This window comes from Garra rufa, chromosome 19 (assembly GCF_049309525.1).
Source record: "Garra rufa chromosome 19, GarRuf1.0, whole genome shotgun sequence".
Lineage (NCBI taxonomy): Eukaryota > Metazoa > Chordata > Actinopteri > Cypriniformes > Cyprinidae > Garra > Garra rufa.
This window is the reverse complement of record NC_133379.1, coordinates 25,300,644-25,325,424: the sequence shown is the minus strand read 5'-3', so window position 1 is coordinate 25,325,424 and position 24,781 is coordinate 25,300,644. Positions and strand designations below refer to the sequence as shown.

Here is a 24,781-nt window from a genome sequence, read left to right as displayed (position 1 = left end):
GCATGACTAGCAAGTCGCAAGTAGAAAGAGATTAATAGATAGATTAATAGATAGATAGATTTATAGAAAGACAGATTAATAGATAGATTTATAGATAGACAGATTAATAGACAGATTTATAGATAGATTAATAGATAGACAGATTTATAGATGGATAGATTTATAGATAGATTTATAGATAGATAGATAGATAGATAGATAGATAGATGAGTTTAAATGAGCTTGTTTGGATTAGAAATAGTAGATAGAAGGGAAGCCTGATTGAGTCTCAAAGGATTCTGGCAGTTGAAATTTGAATTTTGACAGTTGGAGTTTGAACATTCCGTCAATGTAAGTCAATGAGATTTTTTTCCCAGTTTTAATCGGGATTTTTAGGAAAACCGTAAGTCCGATCAGTTAGAAAAGATATAGCAACTCGAGTTAGACCAGTCTGAAGATCTGGGCTGAGTTTGGAGTTTGTAGAGTTAAAGCTCTAGGAGGAGATACAGTCAGAAATTTAGGATAGGAAGAAGAATAATAATAACTAGATAAAAAAGTTCGTCAAGACAAACTTTGAAGTTGGCTTGAGAAAGTCTGACCAGATAGTTTAAAATAGTTTTTAAAGTTTGTAAAAGTTTTAAAAGTTTGACTTTCAGTCTGAAATAGTTTGAAGTTTTCAGCAGTTTTAAAGCTTGAAGATTGAACAGATAGATAGATAGATAGATAAAAAAAAGTTTGAAAAGTTTAATAAAGTTTAAAGTAAAAAAAAAGTTTAAAGTAGTTTAAAAAGTTTAAAGAAGTTTTAAAGAATTTAAAAGTTTAAAAAGTTTAAAGAAGTTTTAAAAGTTTAAAAAGTTTAAAGAAGTTTAAAAAGTTTAAAAGTATAAAGTTTTGAAAGTTTAAAAGCAAATCGCTAGTATGCTTCTAACATGTATCTAGCATGACTAGCATGTTTGCTAGAATGAACCAGTTGCTAAGGTACCCAGGGTGGTTGCTAGGGTGTTGCTATGCCGTTGCTAATGTACCTGGGGTTGTTGCTAGGGTGTTGCTATGCGGTTGCTAGGGAACCCATGGTGGTTGCTGAGGTGTTGCTATGCGGTTGCTAGGGTACCCATGGTGGTTGCTAAGGTGTTGCTATGCAGTTTCCATGGTAACTGGGGTGGTTGCTAAGGTGTTGCTATGCGGTTGCTAAGGTACCTAGGGTGGTTGCTAAGGTGTTGCTATGCGGTTGCTAGGGTACCCGGGGTGGTTGCTAAGGTGTTGCTATGCGGTTGCTAGGGTACCCGGAGTGGTTGCTAAGGTGTTGCTATGCAGTTGCTATGGTACCCGGGGTGGTTGCTAAGGTGTTGCTATGTGGTTGCTAAGGTACCTAGGGTGGTTGCTAAGGTGTTCCTATGTGGTTGCTAAGGTACCTAGGGTGGTTGCTAAGGTGTTGCTATGTGGTTGCTAAGGCACCATGGGTGGTTGCTAAGGTGTTGCTATGCGGTTGCTAAGGTACCCGGGTTGTTGCTAGGGTGTTTCTATGCGGTTGCTAGGGTACCCGGGGTGGTTTCTAAGGTGTTGCTATGTGGTTGCTATGGTACCTAGGGTGGTTGCTAAGGTGTTACTATGCGGTTGCTAGGGTACCCAGGGTGGTTACTAGCATGTTTCTAGCATGTTGCTGGCATGATTAGCTAGTTACTAGCATGAATTTAGCATGACTAGCAAGTCGCTAGCATGATTTTAACATGATTAGCAAGTCGCTAGCATGATTTTAGCATGACTAGCAAGTCGTTAGCATGATTTTAGCATGACTAGCAAGTTACAAGCATGATTTTAGCATGACTAGCAAGTCGCTAGCATGATTTTAACATGATTAGCTAGTTACTAGCATGAATTTAGCATGATTAGCAAGTCGCTAGCATGATTTTAGCATGACTAGCAAGTTACAAGCATGATCCTAGCATGACTAGCAAGTCACTAGCATGATTCTAGCATGACTAGCAAGTTACTAGCATGATTTTAGCATGACTAGCATGTCACTAGCATTATTTTAACATGACTAGCAAGTCACTAGCATGATTTTAACATGACTAGCAAGTCGCTAGCATGTCACTAACATGATTTTAGCATGACTAGCAAGTCACTAGCATGATTTTAGCAAGACTAGCAAGTCACTAGCATGATTCCAGTATGACTAGCAAGTCTCTAGCATGATTTTAGCATGACTAGCAAGTCACTAGCATGATTCTAGCATGACTAGCAAGTTACTAGCATGATTTTAGGATGATTAGCATATTGTTAGCATGACTTAGAAAGATAGATGAGTTTGAATGAGTTTGAATGGATTAGAAATATAGTACATAGAAGGGAAGCTTGATTGAGTCTCAAAGGATTCTGGCAGTTTAAATTTGAATTTTGACAGTTGGAGTTGAACATTCCATCAATGTAAGTCAATGAGATTTTTTTCCCAGGTTTAATCGGGATTTTTAGGAAAACCGTAAGTCCGATCAGTTAGAAAAGATATAGCATATCGAGTCTGACCAGTCTGAACATCTGGGCTGAGTTTGGAGTTTGTAGAGTTAAAGCTCTAGGAGGAGTAGCAGTCAGAAATTTTATATAGGAAGAAGAAGAATAATAAAAATAATAATAATAATAACTAGATAAAAAAGTTCGTCAAGACAAACTTTGAAGTTGGCTTGAGAAAGTCTGACCAGATAGTTTAAAATAGTTTTTAAAGTTTGTAAAAGTTTTAAAAGTTTGACTGTTTTCAGTCTGAAATAGTTTGAAGTTTTCAGCAGTTTTAAAGCTTGAAGATTGAACAGATAGATAGATAGATAGATAGATAGATAGATAGATAGATAGATAGATAGATAGATAGATAGATAGATAGATAGATAGATAGATAGATAAAAAAAAGTTTGAAAAGTTTAATAAAGTTTAAAGAAGTAAAAAAAAGGTTTAAAGTAGTTTAAAAAGTTTAAAGAAGTTTAAAGTTTAAAAAGTTTAAAGAAGTTTTAAAAGTTTAAAAAGTTTAAAGAAGTTTAAAAAGTTTAAAAGTATAAAGTTTTGAAAGTTTAAAAGCAAGTCGCTAGTATGCTTCTAACATGTATCTAGCATGACTAGCATGTTTGCTAGAATGACTAACCAGTTGCTAAGGTACCCAGGGTGGTTGCTAGGGTGTTGCTATGCGGTTGCTAATGTACCCGGGGTTGTTGCTAGGGTGTTGCTATGCGGTTGCTAGGGTACCCATGGTGGTTGCTGAGGTGTTGCTATGCGGTTGCTAGGGTACCCATGGTGGTTGCTAAGGTGTTGCTATGCAGTTTCCATGGTAACTGGGGTGGTTGCTAAGGTGTTGCTATGTGGTTGCTAAGGTGTTGCTATGCGGTTGCTAGGGTACCTGGGGTGGTTGCTAAGGTGTTGCTATGCAGTCGCTAGGGTACCCGGAGTGGTTGCTAAGGTGTTGCTATGCAGTTGCTATGGTACCCGGGGTGGTTGCTAAGGTGTTGCTATGCGGTTGCTAGGGTACCCGGAGTGGTTGCTAAGGTGTTGCTATGCAGTTGCTATGGTACCCGGGGTGGTTGCTAAGGTGTTGCTATGTGGTTGCTAAGGTACCTAGGGTGGTTGTTAAGGTGTTGCTATGTGGTTGCTAAGGTACCTAGGGTGGTTGCTAAGGTGTTCCTATGCGGTTGCTAAGGTACCCGTCGTGGTTGCTAAGGTGTTGCTCTGCGGTTGCTAAGGTACCTAGGGTGGTTGCTAAGGTGTTGCTATGTGGTTGCTAAGGTACCTAGGGTGGTTGCTAAGGTGTTCCTATGTGGTTGCTAAGGTACCCATGGTGGTTGCTAAGGTGTTGCTATGCGGTTGCTAGGGTACCCGGGGTGGTTTCTAAGGTGTTGCTATGCGGTTGCTAAGGTACCTAGGGTGGTTGCTAAGGTGTTGCTATGCGGTTGCTAGGGTACCCAGGGTGGTTACTAGCATGTTTCTAGCATGTTGCTGGCATGATTAGCTAGTTGCTAGCATGAATTTAGCATGACTAGCAAGTCGCTAGCATGATTTTAACATGATTAGCAAGTCGCTAGCATGATTTTAGCATGACTAGCAAGTCGCTAGCAAGATTTTAGCATGACTAGCAAGTCGTTAGCATGATTTTAGCATGACTAGCAAGTCGCTAGCAATATTTCAGCATGACTAGCAAGTCGTTAGCATGATTTTAGCATGACTAGCAAGTTACAAGCATGATCCTAGCATGACTAGCAAGTCACTAGCATGATTCTAGCATGACTAGCAAGTTACTAGCATGATTTTAGCATGACTAGCATGTCACTAGCATGATTTTAACATGACTAGCAAGTCGCTAGCATGTCACTAACATGATTTTAGCAAGTCACTAGCATGATTTTAGCAAGACTAGCAAGTCACTAGCATGATTCCAGTATGACTAGCAAGTCTCTAGCATGATTTTAGCATGACTAGCAAGTCACTAGCATGATTCTAGCATGACTAGCAAGTTACTAGCATGATTTTAGGATGACTAGCAAGTCACTAACATGATTTTAGCATGATTAGCATATTGTTAGCATGACTTAGAAAGATAGATGAGTTTGAATGGATTAGAAATATAGTACATAGAAGGGAAGCTTGATTGAGTCTCAAAGGATTCTGGCAGTTTAAATTTGAATTTTGACAGTTGGAGTTGAACATTCCATCAATGTAAGTCAATGAGATTTTTTTCCCAGGTTTAATCGGGATTTTTAGGAAAACCGTAAGTCCGATCAGTTAGAAAAGATATAGCATATCGAGTCTGACCAGTCTGAAGATCTGGGCTGAGTTTGGAGTTTGTAGAGTTAAAGCTCTAGGAGGAGTAGCAGTCAGAAATTTTATATAGGAAGAAGAAGAATAATAATAATAATAATAAGAATAAGTTTAAATAGAATATCAGTAAGTTGGCTCTCTCAAGCCAACTTAATAATAATAAGAATAAGTTTAAATAGAATATCAGTAAGTTGGCTCTCTCAAGCCAACTTAACTAGATATGTACATTTCCTGAAGAAAATGTGAGTGGTGCTTGCAGTGGCAAAACTCGGCCTTCGGTTGCTAGGGTGACGTAATTGGTTGCTAGGGTGTGGCTATGAAGATCATAGGTCACTACTTATAGGCCGAGTCAAAACCTACAAACCTCTATGACTTTCTGATCTAAAGATATGATCTCACAAATTTTATGGCAATGTTAAGTCTATAGGAGATTTTGCCCAAATTTCTCACCCGCTTTATGATAATCGTACGCCCGATCACTTCAAAAATTCATAGCACACCTCTTCTCTATAAGCCGCACGATTTGACACCTCATTCATGGGTCTATGACAAACGGTGCGGGACGAGTTACGCGCCAAAGTTCCTATGGGCCTGTGTGTGTGTGTGTGTGTGTGTGTGTGTGTGTGTGTGAGAAAGTGACAGTTGAGATTCAAATTCACACTCATTCTGCCATTGTAAGTCTATGGGATTTTTTTTGCACACTTTTTTTGTACGCTGTGTGAAGATTGTAGGTTCAATCGCCTAGAAAAGTCATAGCACACCTCTCCTCAATGAGCCGGTCGATTTGACACCTCATTCATGGATCTATGACAAACGGTGTGGGACGAGTTACGCGCCGAAGTTTTGTCAGGGCGAACAGTAATAGTAATACTTTGCAAGTGGCAAAACTCGGCCCTGTAGCCCATGATGTCTGTATTATGATGTGGAGCTGAGATATGGCTTCCTTATGTTGCTATACGGTTTCTAGGTTGCTCTAAATGGTTGCTAGGGTGTGGGTACACATTTACCATGGTGATATTTACAAAGTGATTTCCCACCTGAGTCAAAAGAACCCAACCCCATGTCCGTACGATGTTCTGGTGCTAAGATATGGCTTACTGATGTGATTGCACTAAGTGCAAATAGCAATGAGTTCTATTTACATTAAGTGCAAATAAGTATAGATCTTATTTACACTGTTAAAATAGCAGGATTTTCTATTATTTATAATACTTCTTGCAAAAAGGCCTAATTATCTGCACATCAGTATTGTAGTACATTAAAACAGTATGCAGTAATTATGTTTTGAGTGTAAATGATAATTTTAATTCAACTTATTAAATGGATGTTGTCTTATTTGGGACAATAAGCCTTCTCTACACCTACCCTAACACTAATGAATACTTTATTTTTAACTTTTCGATTATTTTCTTCATTTTTATTCAAAATAAATGTCTTTCCCATATGATATGAGATTTGTAAAGGGAGAAAAAAAACTTGCCAGAAGGCAGAATCAAACCCGGGTCGACCGCGTCGAAAAAAGTTCTACGCGCGCTTTCCCCGCAACACCACAGAAGCTGAGGTTAAACAGCCATTTTTTGTAGTCTTGACCAGCCACATCACACATTGGTGGGCCGAGTTTTTACAAATAGACACTCCGTTTTCGGGTTTTCATTTAGCTTATAATTAATAAAAAATAAATAAATGCATTAATAAATAGTTTTAACACAATATTTTAGAGAAAATTGTACTAGTTGTCGGTCACAGCTATATCAAGTGGGCTGAGAGGACAGCTGAGGTCACCTGTTAACCAAACCTGGGTCTCCAGAATACTCCAGAGACTGGGGAAGGAAGGCACGAGATAGAGCCAGCTTCTGGATGTCATGCTCTCAACCTTTCAGCACTCCAATGAGGACCTTTAAGCAATTTCAGCACCAATACCACAATACTTTTTTCCGGAGAAGATGAACAAAGCCAGGAACTTAATACATGACTGACATTGGTGGAGTGTTCATCAATAATAAAGATATAACAGAGAAGAAAAGTAAACTGTTCAGGTTGGATGGAGTTCAATTTTCAGACAATGGAAATGATATATATATTTTTTTAAAACCTTGTAAGTGCTATTAGTACATACATAAAAAAATACTATATAGTACTCAATATCTGAAGGTCATCAAAGTGGTCCTAAGACTAGAATAGGCACTCTTTTTGCTTTTAGGACAAATTTTACGAAAGGTTTTGATCCACTTTAAAAGTTGACCACTATATATCTACAAAATTATGTTTGTCATTCGTTTTCAGTGAGGTGCATATATGATTAAATAAATGTGCATCAATTTAAAACAAACAAACATTGCAATATTGCAGATTTCACTCACCACAAAAGTTTGTGAACAGGCTGCATAGTGAAAGTGTGATTCTATTGGCTGTACAATCATGTAGAAATGTTTATCTGTTTGTTATGTATTGAGCACAAAGTGAAAGTAAAGCGGACGTTTGTTATCATATGTGACAAGACAGGTTATAAAAAATGCAATGTTGCTGAATTTAGAACAACAAACCTACATAGTACTTGTATTATTTCTGCCACAGAAAGACAGACTAAAAATAGTATGAGTAGTACTAGCATGCAGTTAAACATATGAGTGACATATAAGCAGTGAATGATCTTCCTCTGAGTTATAACAGCAATCCAGGAAGTGAAAACTCAAATGATTAATGATACCTGTGCAGATCAAGAGTGTGATTTTTGCAGGTTTAGAGACTAAAGTTTGCTTATTGGATATGCAGACATATTGTGGTCTTGAATTAGATAAGTATCAGTTAATTTGCAGAATTATAAAACAACAATAAATAAATATTTACACTTAATGTGGTCTTCATTTACAGAAATGTATAAACCTTATTTAAAAGTAAGTTCTTACCATCTCAATGTACCATTCAATAAAGACAAACAGACTTGATTTGCCAATTCACCTAAAATGTTTATTAAAATTATTAAGAAAAGCACCTGTTGTGCCAAATCCTGTCCACCAATCCTGATCCCAGTCACGCATCTAGATCCTAAAGTGTTTTATTGAATACCAGTAAATATTATTTTAGTGAAAGCATTTAAATATTATAGTCTTATTGTATTACCACTATTAAAATTATAAAAATGAAAACAGAAATATTACTGTTGCAATGTGAAATTGTACTGTATAATAAAATATGAATATATGACCATTTTACTTTACAGAATTATAATATATTAATATAATATATAACATATGTTACTCAATATATAATATATAAAATAAATATAATATAGCTAAGCTCTAAATTGTAAAACACTTTTATCATTTTAAAAATCACTGAAGTATTATTTTGAATTAATTATTAATTGATATGTTTATAAATTATTTAGCATATATATATATATATATATATATATATATATATATATACAGACAGTTACATATAAATTAATAAAGATATATACAGTCACATAAATAAATGTAGATACATGCCGATGTTTAGATAGATACACATTATATTTTAAGACAGGTGTATACACTTATACAGTGTTTTAATGAATTGCAGCTGTTTTAGTTTTGAGACATTACATGGATTTTTTTTTAATTCTGAATAATTGTGCAGCCCTTTATATTTAATTTAATATTACCTAATTATTTATACAATTTTAATCAACTCAAAAACGCCTGTTTTGGAAACCCTAGTTGGAAAGGACCCGAGAGAGACAGGATCTGGCACAACACCCCCAGTGAGCAAGCCAATGGCGACAGTGGCAAGGAAAAAACTCCATAAAGTTAGGAGGTAAAAAACCTTGAGAGGAACCTGACTCAACAAAGGGGGACACCCATCCTCTTCTGGCATGGCGCAGACATCGCAAAAACACATTCATTTAACCTAATATATGGAATATTAATATATTTAGAAATAAGCCAATTATGTAAATCAATTGACCCAATATATGAAATATTAATATATTTAGAAATTATACAAACATATAACAATTATGTTATATGGTTAAATAATTTCTAAACATATGAGATTAACTGGTCATCCGATTATTAGATGAAGGAAGTTGACTACTGAAGCATCTCCCGCCATCTAGCCACTGGATCTGACTCGTCTTACAGGCTGGATGTCCTGTGGTAGAGGAAGTATAACAGATGTGATACCGTTAGTGAATTCATTTGTATTGTTTTGACTCCACAAGACTTATGAAAAACAAAGTTTGAAAGACAGGTGTGATTTGTCTTGCAAGAGAACCATTTACACTTTAAAATTCTAAGCTCAGTGTATAATAAAATGGACTGAAACACTAGATTTTACTAGAAGTATTTATGAACTTACATCAGTGCTTTAGTATGCTTATTTCTCTGCTTCTTCTGTCTTCAGCATTGTCCTTGCTTCGGTCTTCAGTGCCATAACCAACTGGTCCCATCCTGTCTATAATACATGAATAATGGGATCATTATCATACACAAATACTAATAAACTAGTAAATAAAAGTAAATTCACAACTTAACTCTACAGAAAGACACTACTAATTTTTATTTAGTCACAAAACAATCTTCCAAACTTCTAAACCAATTCTAATCTTATGCTTACCACAGATGCCGGTATTCAGATGCTGTCATCATTAGTGCTGTAGCACACTTGATCTTCTCAGGCATTCTGACTTCAACTGCACAACTGCTGAAAAACATCAACATCAAAATGAGATTAGGATTAACATTTTCCTACAAATGTGGTTATGATGTGCAGTAGTACAGTGATTGAATCAAAATGTTTAAACACTTAGCTTGGATGGTATATTGCAGAGTAGCATCCAGTCTTGGACAGGACTGCTATTGTCTCTTCCTGCAACTTTACAGAAGGGCACATATTAATGACAGAATAACAGTGAACTGCATATAATACATTTAGTACAGATTGTCGAACAAATTCAAGTTAAAACTTCTAATATAATATTGTCTTACTACCTCCCCCTTTACCTTGCTATCTTCATGTTAGTGCTGTTACTCACTTACTGCTTCCCTGGAGCTCACTGTATCTTGTCTATCGCTGGTGCTGCTGCCAGTGTCCTCCCTGAAGCTGCCAGTCTACTTCTATCTTCGTCCTTCCTGCTGCTGTAGGTACTGCTCTTCTATCCTGGTAGCTCAACGCCACAAAACCTCAAGACAACTATACGTCTCACCACAACTCAACCATACGAGCCAACCCGTTGGCTAAGGCTGTTCTGAGCCCACTGGCACCGTTAATGAATGCACAGTGCCACGGTTCCGTATGGCCTAACACCAAAACTCAACCATACACGCCAACCCGTTGGCTAAGGCTGTTCTGAGCCCACTGGCACCGTTAATGAATGCACAGTGCCACGGTTCCGTATGGCCTAACACCAAAACTCAACCATACACGCCAACCCGTTGGCTAAGGCTGTCGGAAAGCCCAACCCGCACCGTTAATGCATGCTTGGTCCCAACGGTTCTGTATGGCATAACACAAACACAACCATGCAAGCCAACCCGTTGGCATTACACTGCAAACATTTCCCAACGACAACCAAAACAAAACCACCTATGTCAAACGCAAAACACAGTACACAGGATTGTGGTAACTGTGGTAGCTCTGTATAACACCCGACTGAAGGCAGAGGTCTGGATTCGAAATGAAGATATGATCGAGTAGTGTGTGTTTGTCCGTCGTTGCTGTTGTAATCAGTTGAGTGTACCCTCGAGCTTCAAACAACTCCAGAATAGGTTTTTTCCCAGTGTGCAGGAGGTCCTCATTAAAGTCTCCACAGATGATGACAAGGCCGTCGTGTGCGAGGTCAAGATAATCCAGCATACCCTTCAGGTTCGTCAAAAAATCACCAACGTTGTACTGTGGCGGCCTATACACAGATACGATGGCTGCCTTTATTGGCGAATCTAATTTGATGACAACGAACTCCAGATCGGTCACATTTTGTATATATTGCCGGGGCTGAGCTGGAATGTGCTCCTTGCAATATATTGCGACTCCACCTCCGTTCTTCTTCCCAATGTCTTGATGTGTGGAGTAGGAGACGTGTCTGTTGCGGGTAAATAGGTTATATCCGTCCAATTGGAGATCCGATGAAGTAGACGATCCGGACAAGTGTGTTTCCGTCAGACAGAGAATATCCGCGTGACGCAGCTCATGATGCAATCTGATGTCCTCGATGTGGGGTCCAAGTCCTTCTGTGTTGTGGTGAATGATGGTGAGGGTATGTTCCTGCCTGTTCTCCCTAACGTGCCGCAGAAGTGGCATAATTTCTTCGACTGGTGCTGTCCTCATGGCCTGCAAAGAGGCTGTGATTTCAGGATTTGCATATATCTTCTTCTCGTCGAAGTCTGTGATGTGTAATCCACGTAGGGAAGTGGTTCTGCTAAGGGCAACGTAGGCCATTCCTGGCTCAAAAATCTTCTTCAAGGACACAACTGCAGACTGCATCGTCATGCCTTGAACTTTGTGGGCTGTGCAGGCGTAAGCTAACTTGATGGGAAACTGACGACGAACCGCTCCTTTCCTCAGAGTCTCTTCGGATCTCTCGATGTAGACCAAGACGTCTTCTTCACCTCCTACTTTTTTTCGATGTTTCTGGCCGGCGTTTGGATTGTCGAGTTGAAGGCCTAGCATCTCCACTGTGGCAAATCCATCCTTCTGTTTGGTGACGATGTTTGCAATCCTGCCAAAACATCCGTTGACGATTCCGTCTTCTACGTCCAGATTCCTGGTCACCATTACACGAACTCCCACGGCAACTTCTATGGTGTCAAGTAAGTTGTCCTTTTTTCCAGTGGCGGGTTTGCGTAGTCTCTTCATCCCTCCTGTTGTGGGGTCTTTCCTGTAGTCTTCGGCATCAATTGTTATGATGTCAGTGTAAAGGGCCTGCACAGTCTCGGTATTGAACTTGAGGACTTCTTTGTTGGTGGCGAATATGTGCAGAGCTTCACGCGGACAGTCTTCTGAATTTTTCACAGCTTGGAGTAACAAAGCTCTATCGTCTTCCCTGAGAGGTTCGGCCTTCGGCTTTGCTCGCAGTCTGTTCAACAGCTGAGCGAAAGCGAGGTCTTCTTTCTGGCGCATGATCTCTGTCAGGGTGACGATTTGAAAATTGTCCTTCCAGAAGTCCAGCACATCCTCTTCAAACACGCACAGCGGTTTGGCTTTACCTGTCGGGGGCAGCTGATAATAATCCCCTACGGCGAGACAAGAGATCCCTCCAAAAGGCTTCTTGCTGCCTTTGATCTGCTGAAATCTCCAGTTGATGTAAGCAAACATGTCCTTTGAGATCATGGATACCTCGTCGATGATAAGGATCTCCACGTCGCGTAAAGCTGCTCTCACTTCATCAAGGGAGTTTCCAAGTCCCTGGTATGGTGGCTTTAGACTCCGTGGCAGCTTTAAAAGGGAATGCAGCGTTTTACCGGAGATGTTGAATGCTGCCGTTCCAGTAAAAGCAGACAACAGCACCGTAGGCACTGAGAGATCCCCTTCTTCCCGGAGTCGAGGGAGTTGTCGCAGAATCTTGGTTGCCTCCGCGTGTACGCACTTGATGACGTGTGACTTCCCACAGCCAGCACCGCCTGACAAAAAGTAAAAAAACTGCTCTGGATTGTGACCCCACACACGCTTCTGACACCACTGGCGGACAGCGTAAAAAATGGCTGCCTGCGTCTCGTTTAGACTCCTGAACATCCTCCTGACAAATTCAGCAGTCATCTGTGGTGCCTCTATCTGTGGTACGACTCCGTCTCCATCTCCACGAAGAATCTGGTATTCCGGGACATCGTCTTGTTCATCTTCTTCTGGATCGACGTCTTCTCGTTCCGCTATGCACTCCAGGCGATCTACGTCAACTTCAGGCGCAAAGGCGGTCCAAGCATTCTCAGGTGGTCCTTCCCGCTGCAGCTGTTCGAATGCTTGATCCACCTCTTTGCTGTGTTTTTCATAGTTCTCCTGGTGTGCTTTGACTATGGCGCAGACAGGCATCAGGAGCCCGGGGTGTGCCGGGAGTTCAACAAACGCACCTTTGTAAAACTCCTGATAAGTTGGATATCGCTGGGGTTTCAGCTGTTCGTTGAAGCGATGTGGCACATAAAGTTTCACCAGTCTTCCGTAATGCTTTTCCGGTTGCTTCTCCTCCGAAAACCGAGCATACCTGATGATCGCAGCCTTACCAACAGTCCTCTTCTGAATGAAGCCCATACCGTTGAGCAATCGGAGGACATTCTTTCCTTGAGTTTGCCGACCATACACAACACGGTAATTGGAGACGAAGTCCGCCAGACACATCATCTCGAACTCCAGTGTTTGAGGCCTTGCTCTGTATTTGTCTATCATACCTGACATCCAGACATCCTCTGAATCAGGATCTTTGTTGTGCAGGGCACTAAGGGGCAAACTCATTTTCAGGGCGTCGTCATCCGTCGGTATAAATACAACGTTTCGCGAACACTTCTTCATTGGTAAGCTGCATGTTCTTGCCACAGACTCCTGAGCGCTCACCTGCCTGTGTTTGGAGTAGGCCTGCATTATGTTCTTCATTTCGTCCTCTTCGTTCACGTTGCTTTCGCGAACACCCTTGATGACGCTCTTCAGGAAATCATTCATTTCGTGCTCTGGCTTGGAAATGTAAGACAGCATGTACATGATACAGCTGTAAGAGTCCAGAACAAACTGAATGTCCATGTTGGTGTTCCATGCCCTCAGCAGATCCGGGTTGTATCCATTCACCCAAGCCTCCTTTGGATCACGCTTCAGCAAAATCACACTTGAAGTGGTCAATGCCTCAACGTAACCATTGTAATCCTTCATGGACAGATTACATTTGGCCAGCAGGTCTGAGAAGCTGTCAAAGGAGGCCTGGGGATCATTTAACAAATCCCACACCGGCTTGAGTGTCTTCCTCGCGTCGTTTATCGCTTTTCGGACAGCTTCCTGTCTTGCCTTCTTTCCGTCTGGGCAGTTTGGGTCTTCGTCCTCGTCTTCCTCAGGACGCGGTGGTCGTGGACGGGTGATGGTGGTCTCAGAGACAGGGAGTTTAGGGAACCCATACCTACACAACAGGTTTCCTTTCTTGCAAGATTTGGAGTGCTTCCTGCTGTGAAGTTGAACTTCGGTGACGATTTTATGAAGCTCGGGGTCGGTGGTAGGGTCCGGCAACTGGCAGGAAACGTAACGGTCAATGAAGTCACACACTTCTTTATCAGACTGATTTTCGAACTCTGGCGCCCCCTTCACCCAGGCCAGCAGATGAATATGAGGGCTTCCTCTGGCTTGAAACTCGACTCGATAAAAGTAATCCTCGACTTCACCGATGGGTTGAGCAGGTGACAAAAGCAGATGAGTCATTAACGCATCCACCCGTTTCTCAAACATCCGCATGACGGTGACGGGGTTACTTCGAAGGATTTCACATTTCGTCGTCCAGTCAAGCTCCGAAAAGTCAACCTCTTCACCTTGCTGAGCCTTGATTGCCGTTATCACTTCCGGCCATCGCATTTCGGCTGCACTAAAAGTGCAAAAAAAAGTAGGAGTCCCCAACTGCCGGATCATGGCCTGTAGATCTCTCAACGTTTTCTCCCAGTAAGATGGTGTGCCCCTCAAGGGTTGCATGAACCTTGTGGCGTCACGGCTGTGGACCAGCCTTTCGACCTCACGATCGTCCTGAAGAAGCTTGTTGGAGATCCTACGTCCATCTCTCGTAACGGGTTTGCCTTTTCGCAACTGGATAGACATGCTGTTTCTAGCCATGTGCGTTTCAGTGACAAACTGTGCAAAGAAGAGATAACTCTGGTCTTTGGCGAAACGAGTATCCACGCAGAACAGTCTAGCATTGAAGTACATGCTCGGTGACAGTGCAACTTGTCGCGCCTCATCAATTGTGTTCTGTCCAGTGCAAAACTGGACAGGAAAAGACATGGCTTCCAACTTTGGAATCCGGAAAAATCCGACTGGCTTTTTCCCTTGAGCAGGCGCAATGCTGAAAATTCCCTCGCCGTACGACAGCAGGTCTTGTCCAATGTCAAGTGGCTGCATGCATGTGTCTAGAGTGAGGCCAGGCCTGAGTTCATCCTTTTCCTCAGTGCTGACGTTCTGGTCATCCTGTTCAGAGGCAACAACTTCCTGTTTTTCCGCTGTGTCATCCAGCTCATCATCAGGGAGAAGTTCAAATGTGGCAGCTTCACTTATCACTATGTCCCTGTACTCTGAATGCGTAGCTTTCAGTTTCCTTAAAGCGGCTAGCACATTGTGCATATTCACCGTATGGAAGTGTTGGTACCCTTTGAACTTGATGTGCCTTTTCAGCTTTACCTGTAGAAGCTGGGACTCACTGCTAGGCCGTGGCAGACAGTTTACTGTTTGCTCCACCTCAGAGGGAACACACACAACAGCACCATGCACTGCTCTTTGCTGTCCTTTGGGCAATGCAACTATTTTTGCAAAGGGAACGATTCTGGCAATGAGCTGTCGCTCAAGCACGTTCAGTTCGAGTAGTTCTGCAGGGATGGGAGGCAATTCGAGGTTGTTTGCCACTGCAATAGAGGGCATAGATCCTCTCTTCAGATGATTGTGACAAGTGTGGCAGATCCATTCCTGTCTCCTCTCTTCTGGAACTGCACAAGAAATTGTGCAGGCACTGTCACAAGCATGAACATATTTTCCGGTTAAGCAACAGGCTGCAACAAGAACATTCTTGACATATAGTGTTCTATTACAGATTTTGACTTGATTCGGAAAAAGAGTCCTATGACAGACTGTGCAGACGTAAGTTGGACCATGAGCAACTTGACACCGAAATGCAGAGATGGCCTTTTGCACCAAGCTGTTGGACACAGGCTGGTTTGTCGCGTCAGAATTGGGTGTATCCTGACTGGGACGAATGTATGTCTTGTACTTCCTTTTGATCCTGAATGCATTTCGCAACTTATAAAGAATGCGAAATCCAGCATCTGTGAGAAACTTCTGTTTCTTTTGGAGAGTACAAAGAAGAATGTGGTGAGACCTATACTCTGAATCACTTGCATATCTTCTGGACATGTAGTCCTTCATTTTCCTTTGGAAAGGAGCATCAGTGTGGTACCTCCTGACCATGTAGTCCTTCTTGTTCCTCTGGAAAACAGCATCAGTATGGTACCTCCTGACCATGTAGTCCTTCTTGTTCCTCTGGAAAACAGCATCAGTATTGTACCTCCTGACTGTGTACGCCTTCATTTTCCTCTGGAAAACAGCATCAGTATGGTACCTCCTGACCATGTTCTCCTTCATTTTTCTCTGGAAAAGAGGATCAGTATGGTACCTCCTGACCATGTACGCCTTCATTTTGCTCTGGAAAAGGGCATCAGCATGGTACCTCTTGATTATGTACTCTTTCCTCTTTTTCTGGAAGTGAACATCAGTGGTGTACCTTTTGTTCATGTACTCTATCTTTTTGTATCTGGCAAACGGATCTTGGTTGTACTTTTTAGAAACCTTAATTTTCTTCTCCCGAAACTGCAAATTGGTGGCATATTTCCCTCTCTCATATTCTCTTCTTTTTTGCTCTCGGATTTTAAAACGTGAATATGTTTTCTCAAGTCCTGCTTCTAGCTTTTGAGACACAATTTTACGCATCTCTTTTCTTCTTCGCTGCTTGCTTGTTTTTACAACCTTTATGACACCTTGGTTTTTGTCATCTGTAAGAACAAGATTTTCAGGAATTTTGACACCAACGTTTTGTGGTTTTGGGAGAGATGAAGTTACTTCTGATGGTGATACATAAGCTGATGATGAGCATGGTTCCTCAGACTGTTGCTCCATTTCAAATGCAACAGGCATGAATTCGTAGCAAGTCTCAGGACCACGATTCTGAAAAAGCTGAACTAACCTGCTTGTCATGTCACTCAGGTCAGTGAAAGTTAAAAGAACTGCAGTTCCATCACCAGTTGGATGTGGGAAACCTTCAGCCGTTCTGGAATGTGAATCAAAATATCCATATCTTCCAGATCCATCTCTGAACACAGCAAAGCACTCTGGAGAAACCATAAGCAGTGCATGGCTGACATCTGTTGAGAGACACTGAAGTCTTTCATCAAGAGGAAGCCACCATCTTTCCATTTCTGGAGTTCCTCTGGCTCTTAGATATCCCATCAAAACATCTGACTTTTGGACGCTGTAGGTGTGATTAGAAGTTGTGATGCTCACAGGTACTTCGCGCATGCTTAGATGATCCAGTCGGAATCTTCGTTCAGCAATAAGCTGCATTTTAATGCCGACATACAAAGCATCACCCTCCTCTAGCACTCTGTCAAGATCAGGCTGTTTGAACAAAGTTCCCTCAGTGTGGTACGCAAGGAATGTCAGAGCTACACATGTGCACTGATGATTTCGTGAGAAAACATCATACCTTGCATCACTCTGGCAATGAGACGCCTGCACGGATAGAATTCTAGATGTGTTGTCACCATCTTCGCCGTGCTGTCCAGTAGAAAACTGAGCAACGTCTGTCATACCCGTCTGTCCTGTCAGGTCTAACTTCGTCCAACGAATTTTTTGAGCCCGGGATCTTCTGCCTTTCCGAGGCATCCTTCAAAAGATCAAAAGACAAAATATGAGAAAAAACAAAGACAACATAAAATTATCCATGACATATACAGGGATTAAAGAAAAAAGAAAAAAACTTCTGACTGAAAATTTTTCCTCAAAAATCTTTGCCAAACACCATTCCACAGCCATACCTGTCACACACCCACTTTATAAGCAGCTTTTTTCCTTCTTATAGTGCGTGTCCTACTAATTTAATACATGCTGAAGCATCTTCTGATCAATAATAAAAAATTCTGATAAAAAAATTAGCCTTGAGGTGATAATTGACTCATTAATGTGATTTACAGTGGCAGTTTCTTTTTACCTTTGTAATGGTATTTTTTTTATTTTATTAAATGTCATTATCTGTCAAATTAAAAAAAAGTATTTATTTTATTTTTAAAATTTCTAATTAAAACAATATAATAGCAGAATAAGACAACTAAATTACCAATCATATAAAATTAGTATTAATAAAAAATAATTTGTACTACAGAGGTGGCACAAAGGAACACAAAAGTGGCTTGTAGGTGCAATTTCAGACATTTAATGAGGCTCTGAGGTGGCGTAAGTGCAAATAAATTCATGATGAGATAAATGTTTTAAATATACATTTTTAATATAGAAATATTACGTTTTAAATTACTAAGTATACGTTACAATGACACTAAATCCACCAGCAGGTGGCAGTAAGACAAGTGATTCGTTTGAACAGCTGATTCATTCGGTCTTTATGAATGGATAATCATGAACTTCAGATTCATTCATGATTCTGATTCTTTCATTCATGAATGAAACACCACTGTTTTGCTTTTAGAGATGCGCAGTGGCTGAGCTGTTACTTATTTAGAAATAATTTCATTTAAAGAAATAGAGTAAAATCAGGCAATAGAGATATAGCCAGACAACGCAAGTCATTTTGTTCTTGTTATTGAACTGTTGTATTAAATCAATATTACATTTGCTTAGTCTCTTAACAATTGTTTAAATCTGTCACTCTCCCTTTCGCATTCTGTGGGCGCACAGACAATAATCTATAAGAGAGCGTGTAAATGAGTCTTTCACTTTATATAGACCAATTATCAGCTTACGTCACACATGCGTCACGCTGGTTCAACTGCGCATGTCGGTTGCAAAAGACGACCGGAACCGCTATAATGCCCCGTTCCAGGCAACCCGTTACTCGTGTTTTTCCGATCTTCTACCAGTGAAAGTGCACCCAAACGACAGTCAAACCCGTGACTTCCCACTCGTGAACTCGTACTAGATCGATGTGCTCCCAGTTCCGAGTTCTGACGTGACATAGCCCGCGAAACCACTGTCAGCACCTACGAGTGCGGTGTTTATGCAAGAGGTACACAGTGAAAAAATAGACTTTAGGACAATATAACATTGCAAACAAATTAATAATAATGTAATAATAATAAATGCGCTCAGGCAGTTTGGGGTGACTTGCCTGGAATGCTACAAAGATGTGAGTCATGATTTGAAGTCCTGATTTACGAGTTAAAAAACCTGCCTGGAACGCAGCGTAAAACCCGAAAGAAAAATCAGAAAAAGAAGGAAAGACAACCGTGAAAATGTTGTATTGTGCAGTGGGTACACGGCTAGTCTCGTAAGCTTGGCTAGTAACGTTAACAAGTTATAGCGAACTATCATATTGTCAGTCACTAACGTTAGAATACACTTTTTGTACAGGAGAGGTATCCATTCGTCACTTCTGTCTTTTCCTACTCAACCCAGTGTGAAATAAACAAAAGCAAAGCAAAACTTAAATATTTGAGGTAAATATTGTCTCTTTGCTAAGAGGGATTAAATTGCAGGCATCAAAATTCAGAGAATTTATGGCAAGTAATGTCACATCGTGTTTTTAAATTAATTTGTTAGACATTGATCGTTTTTGTATGTCTGCATTGTGTTGTGAAGCCTGTTGAGGCATGCTTTATACATGTAATTTGCACTTGACTTGATTTGGGTACACGATTACCTCTATGGCAAACGGATCTGTCAGACCAATCCCACTCACTGACGTTAATTTCGTTGAATAACCATTCTTATCGTTGGGTGACAAGCTGTTGTAATATGCGGTAAACATTTTTAAAATAACATTGATCAAAATAATCTATAAAAATTTAGAATCTAACTGTTTTGTACCATATCGTACGTACGTATACGTTTTTATACATCTCATTTACTCTAATTGACGGAAATCCGTCATAGACTTGTTGTAGGTAACGGAAATCTGTCGCAGCGATGGAGAACTTTAATCCCTGCATATATGAACAACGCATTAATTAGAAAGAAAAGTTGGGAATTCTCCAACTTCACTAGCTTATACAGACACAGAAATAGTGTAAATGAGACGCTCCAAAAACACCATCACATGCTGCATGTATGTAAACAAACCAGTGCTTATTTTTCAAACGCAATCCACATTGGAGTTAGTTAATTTTGTTAAATTACAGCCTTTTGCAATTTTATGATCATAATATTCAATGCTTTTTATAGCTAAATGGGATTTAGTGAATCAAGTTTAATGGCCTAATCATCTGTTCTGTTTGGTTTTCAATTAAATAAAAACAGCTGATTCAAATAAGCAGCTGATTTAACATGTCTCTTAAATAAGTGTTTAGCAAATAACTGTCACCTTTGATTCGTTACAAATTTGAACAGGTCTCTTGATTAAATCTTGTAAAATGGTTTTAGTGCAACAATAAAAAAATTAGATGTATTCAATAGGGGTGTGACGAGACACTTATCCTACGAGACACGAGCCTGGGTTCACGAGAACGAGACAAGATTTTTCAACTTTTTTAAAGAAATCCTCAATGATGAAATATACAGGACAAAAATTATTTATTCAACTGAAAAACAAAATGCATGTGCATTTTGATATGAACTTGTACTTTATGAAATTAAACTTCTATTTTAATTAATTACATGCTGTAACAAACATGTAAACTAAAGCAGCATGATTCTGGATAAATTGTAAAATCACAAAAAAAATAAAAATAAAAATAAAAAAAATTAGAGGTCACGACTCTCTCATGATTCTGAAGGGAAAATAAGACTAGAAATCTAAACAAAATAACAATTTACTAGTGGTTCTGACAAAAGGTTCCAAATCTATTAAATAATATATTTAAACAAAATTTCAGTGACAGTGTCTCAATTAATACAGACTTCTCCTGAATAAATGATAATTCAATGATAAATACTTAAATGGCAGTGACGACACCTCCTGGCGGAAAAGGAAAAGCATTACAATACATACATATGTTAACATATCCAAACTATAAACTTTTATCCTAATACTACTGTTATTTCAATGTATGTAACACAGAAATAATTAATTTTATGTGGTTGAAAAGACTGTGTTGCTCTTTCTGGATCAACAGCAGAATGAATGCAGATTTGAATGTCTTTAACACCTATTTCACGTCGTAAGCGTCAGTGGAGCGTGAGTCATGTAAATCGTTGTCATTCAGAAATAAGATTAGAAGGGGTGTTTGAATGGAAACTGCGCTATTTTAACGATTAATCGAGCAGCTCTAATGTAAACACTGCAAAATGTTTTGTGAGGATATCGTCACATTCTCGTGACACCAGTCAGATCTCACAAGATCTTGTCACATCCCTGGTATTCAATAAACATTTTTATACAAAATATTTTAAAATAATAGTCACTTACTTCACAAAATGCTGAAGCGATATGACCTGCAAAGTATTCTCAAGAAAAAAAACAAGTTAGTTAATTGACAAAAATAATTTACAAAAACAGTAATTTTTTTTTTATGAAAAGAACAGTAAAAGAAAAAAAATAAATGATCTAAAGGATACTAAAAGGAAAAAAACTTTTTCCAAAGTAAAGAACAATAGCAGATGAAAAACAAATGATTAACCTAGTATTAAAAGGAATGAACTTTTAAAATAACAGTAGTAGTTGAACAAAAACAGTGAACTAAGTATTAAAATGAAAGATTTTTTTTTTTTGGGGGGGGGGGGGGGGGGGGGGTTTGGGAGGGAGGGAGAGAGAGTGGGTGGAAGGTTGAGGAGAGTAGGTGGTTGGGAAGAAAAATGCAGAAGAACTGCTGCTTGAAGAAAATCAAAAAACCTAGAAAAGAAAGACATATTAGGCAACTATAATGATTATCGTATTGAAAATAAAGACAGAGCATCATTTAGGCATTTTGCACACTAACCAGGCGTTCAGCTGCAGAGAAAAATGCAGGTCGTGTTCTGAATAGATGGTCTGCAAAAAAAAAAAAAAAAAAAAAAAAAAAAAACACAGAATTAAAGATAAATACCTTTGTAAGTGAAATTTGATCAATATTACCATTAAATAAGAAAATAAAAAAAACTTATATGCAAAGGCATCATTAAATGTTTTTCAATATGGTCAGATTTTAAATAAATCCCAAACACACCATTTAATTATAGTTTTTTGTGCAGTGTGTTTTTTTTTTTAAACACTAATCTTGATTTTGTTTTCTTGTTTTCCTATGGTTCTGACGTGCTATATAGTGGATCAGTAACTCATTAGTGTCATATTAATATTGCCTTGTCACATATTCATATTTTAGCCAGATCAAAAAACATACCTGAAAATGTGCAGTAGAGAGTTATAGTGCTCGTAATGCTGAAATATGAAAAGAAAAGTGAAATGTCAGGCATAACTTGTTAAAATCTGTTGATCCCATACATTACAACAAACTGTGAAGTTTCCCATTTAGCTTCTTTAAAAACAACAATCAGTTCTCTGATTACAATACGAGATTTCACATTTTCCTCATCCCGCATAGTGCACCTTTTAATGTACTACAATCAAATAATGCAACTAACCTCAAGAATTGCTCAGGAGATGAAGCTCAATGATCAATCTAAACAAAGAAAGAAAGAAGAAAAATTACCAAATGAATATTTGACAGCACACAAATGGGACAGTTAACAACAACAAAACACAGGTCTATGACTTTCAGTATAGCCTACCTCTTATGACTTAAACCAGAAAAAAAAAAAAAAATATATATATATATATATATATATATATATATATATATACTTAATATAAACATTGATTATGCTGTATGTCAAAATTATTTGTATTGGGACACCCCTTCTAATGAACAGGTATGACTACTTTAGTAATTTCAATGAGTAAAAATCTTAATGTTTAAACATCTAATGATATTCAAGGAAATGTTCTATTTTAATATCAACGATTTGGACAGGACCCTTTTCTATTCCAACATGACAATGCCTCTGTGTATAAGGCAAGGTTCAAAATGAAATGATTCAGCCAGTGTGTGTTTGGTGATGAGTGTTTGGCTTAAGGTTTGCATTTAAAGTCACTCCAGAGGTGTTCAACTGGGATTAGGACTTTGCTTTCTGCTGACCATTCAAGTTCTTCCACACTGACTGAATCAATCATTTCGTTTTTTAACCTTGCCTTAAACACGGAGCCATTGTCATGTTAGAATAGAAAAAGGTCCTGTCTAAACTGTTGCTATAAAAATAGAAGCACACAATTTCCTAGAATATCATTAGATGTTTAAATATTAAGATTTGTACTTACTTGTACTAAAGTAGTCAAACATGTTCATTAAAATGAGTGTCCCAATACTTTTGCCAATATAGTGTATGTTTATGGTAAGTTTTAAAAATATATTCAAGCACAGATATAATTCATAGGCATATGAAAAATATATGACGACACAGACAACACATTAAATCAGAGATATAATATATTGATGTCATCCACATCTACACATAATAGAGGAAACCAGTGCAATATTTACCAACATTTAAGGCGACTACAAAAAAAGACTTTTATGCTCACCAAAGCTGCATTTATTTGATAAATTCAGTAAAAACAGTAATATTGTGAATCATTAATACAACTTAAATTTACTTTCTATTTTTTATTATATTTTTAAATTAAATTTATTTTGGTAATGGCAAACTGAATTATCATTGGGCAGTTGTGCAGCTTCATATATTTGTGAAACTGATTTAACTATTAACTTTGGGTTCAGTAACTTTTTTTAGATGCCTTTATTCAGCAGACATAAATCAAATTTATCACATGTAACATTATTTAACAATGTTGCATTGTACTTTAAATACAAAGTTAAAGAAATGTTTTTAAGAGTTTTAAAGAATACTATAAAAAATGCATTAGTTAATCGCAAAACTATACAATGCATCACAGTTCATCACAAAATATATTTTTTCACACAATATTAAGCAGTAACGTTAGCATGTTTCAACATGAGAAATGTTTCTTCATAATAATTACTACATTAACTTATATAATTTATTTATGTTCACATTGTAATGATATTTTACAATATCACTATTTAACTTTATTTCTCATCAAATGAATGCAGCTGTGGCCGCCAGTGTATGAATAACAACAAACAAAATACAAATTCAGCTTGTTCTTCCTTTGCAATCAGTGCACATGAGAAGATCTGGATTAAACTTTAAACCCTTGACAGCCTATCTCCTCCCTTAAGCATTCTTTATTCAAATAATGAAATTATTAGCACAAATCGTCCACCATTCAAACTTAAAGTTCTCACTTCAAACAGCACAGTCAAAGCCATGAAAAATTACCATTATACAGTTTATTAATTATATTAAGATTATAAATTCTACTACATAAAAGCTGACATTGCATCTACTGTCTCTCAACAATATTTTCTGTGGCCAAAAATCAACAGATTTCGCGCTCATTTATGCTCGGAGCGCCAGCTGCCCGGACCCTACTAGCACTAGCCTGTCAGACGCAGCGGTCAGCGTGTAAGCCCCGTTAATATCGACATGAAACGGACGTCGTGTGAGAATCTGACCAGATCAGCCAGCACTAGCCTGTCAGACACGGCGGTCAGCGTGTAGTTTCAGAGCTCTGTCTATTATTACCTCTTGGATCAGTGAAAAACCACTGTATAGACGTTTATAGAACAGCAGAAAACGCACAAGTTAATAACGCCCAACACGCAGCATTAATCAGGCCTCACAGAATTCTAATCCCTCACAGCCACATCAAACAAAAGTATTTCCTTACACAGACAGTTAATATTATGAATTAATGCTGTCCTAAAAGTACATTCAAGTAGTAAGTTTATATAACGTTAACAGTTAACATAACGTACACCGTTGAGCTCGAGTAGCCTTTTGACTAATCTGCTAAAATACCTTAAAAACAGTATTCTAGCTAAAGCAATATTGCTCTAAGATTCAGCAATGTGCACACAAACTTTAAACAACAATAGTCTACACTACTCGGGCAACATATTTTAGTTATTAAAATTCGTTTAAAGGCAGCAATTAGAAAAATAGCCACCGTTACTCACCTGAGGAGAATTCTGGAACATCTGCCGTTGGTCTCATCCTATCAAAGTATTGCTCAGCCAATCAGCACCGC

At 38.8% G+C, this 24,781-nt stretch overlaps 1 long non-coding RNA gene across 1 annotated transcript; it reads right to left on the bottom strand.

Moving 5' to 3' along the window:
- Positions 1–8,724: 8,724 nt before the first annotated feature.
- Positions 8,725–17,320, bottom strand: LOC141293162 (uncharacterized). Its single transcript, XR_012340653.1, has 4 exons — positions 17,174–17,320; positions 9,370–9,627; positions 9,112–9,207; positions 8,725–8,904 (listed from the first exon to the last, which is right to left on the bottom strand). It is a non-coding gene; the product is annotated as an uncharacterized lncRNA (long non-coding RNA).
- Positions 17,321–24,781: the final 7,461 nt, after the last annotated feature.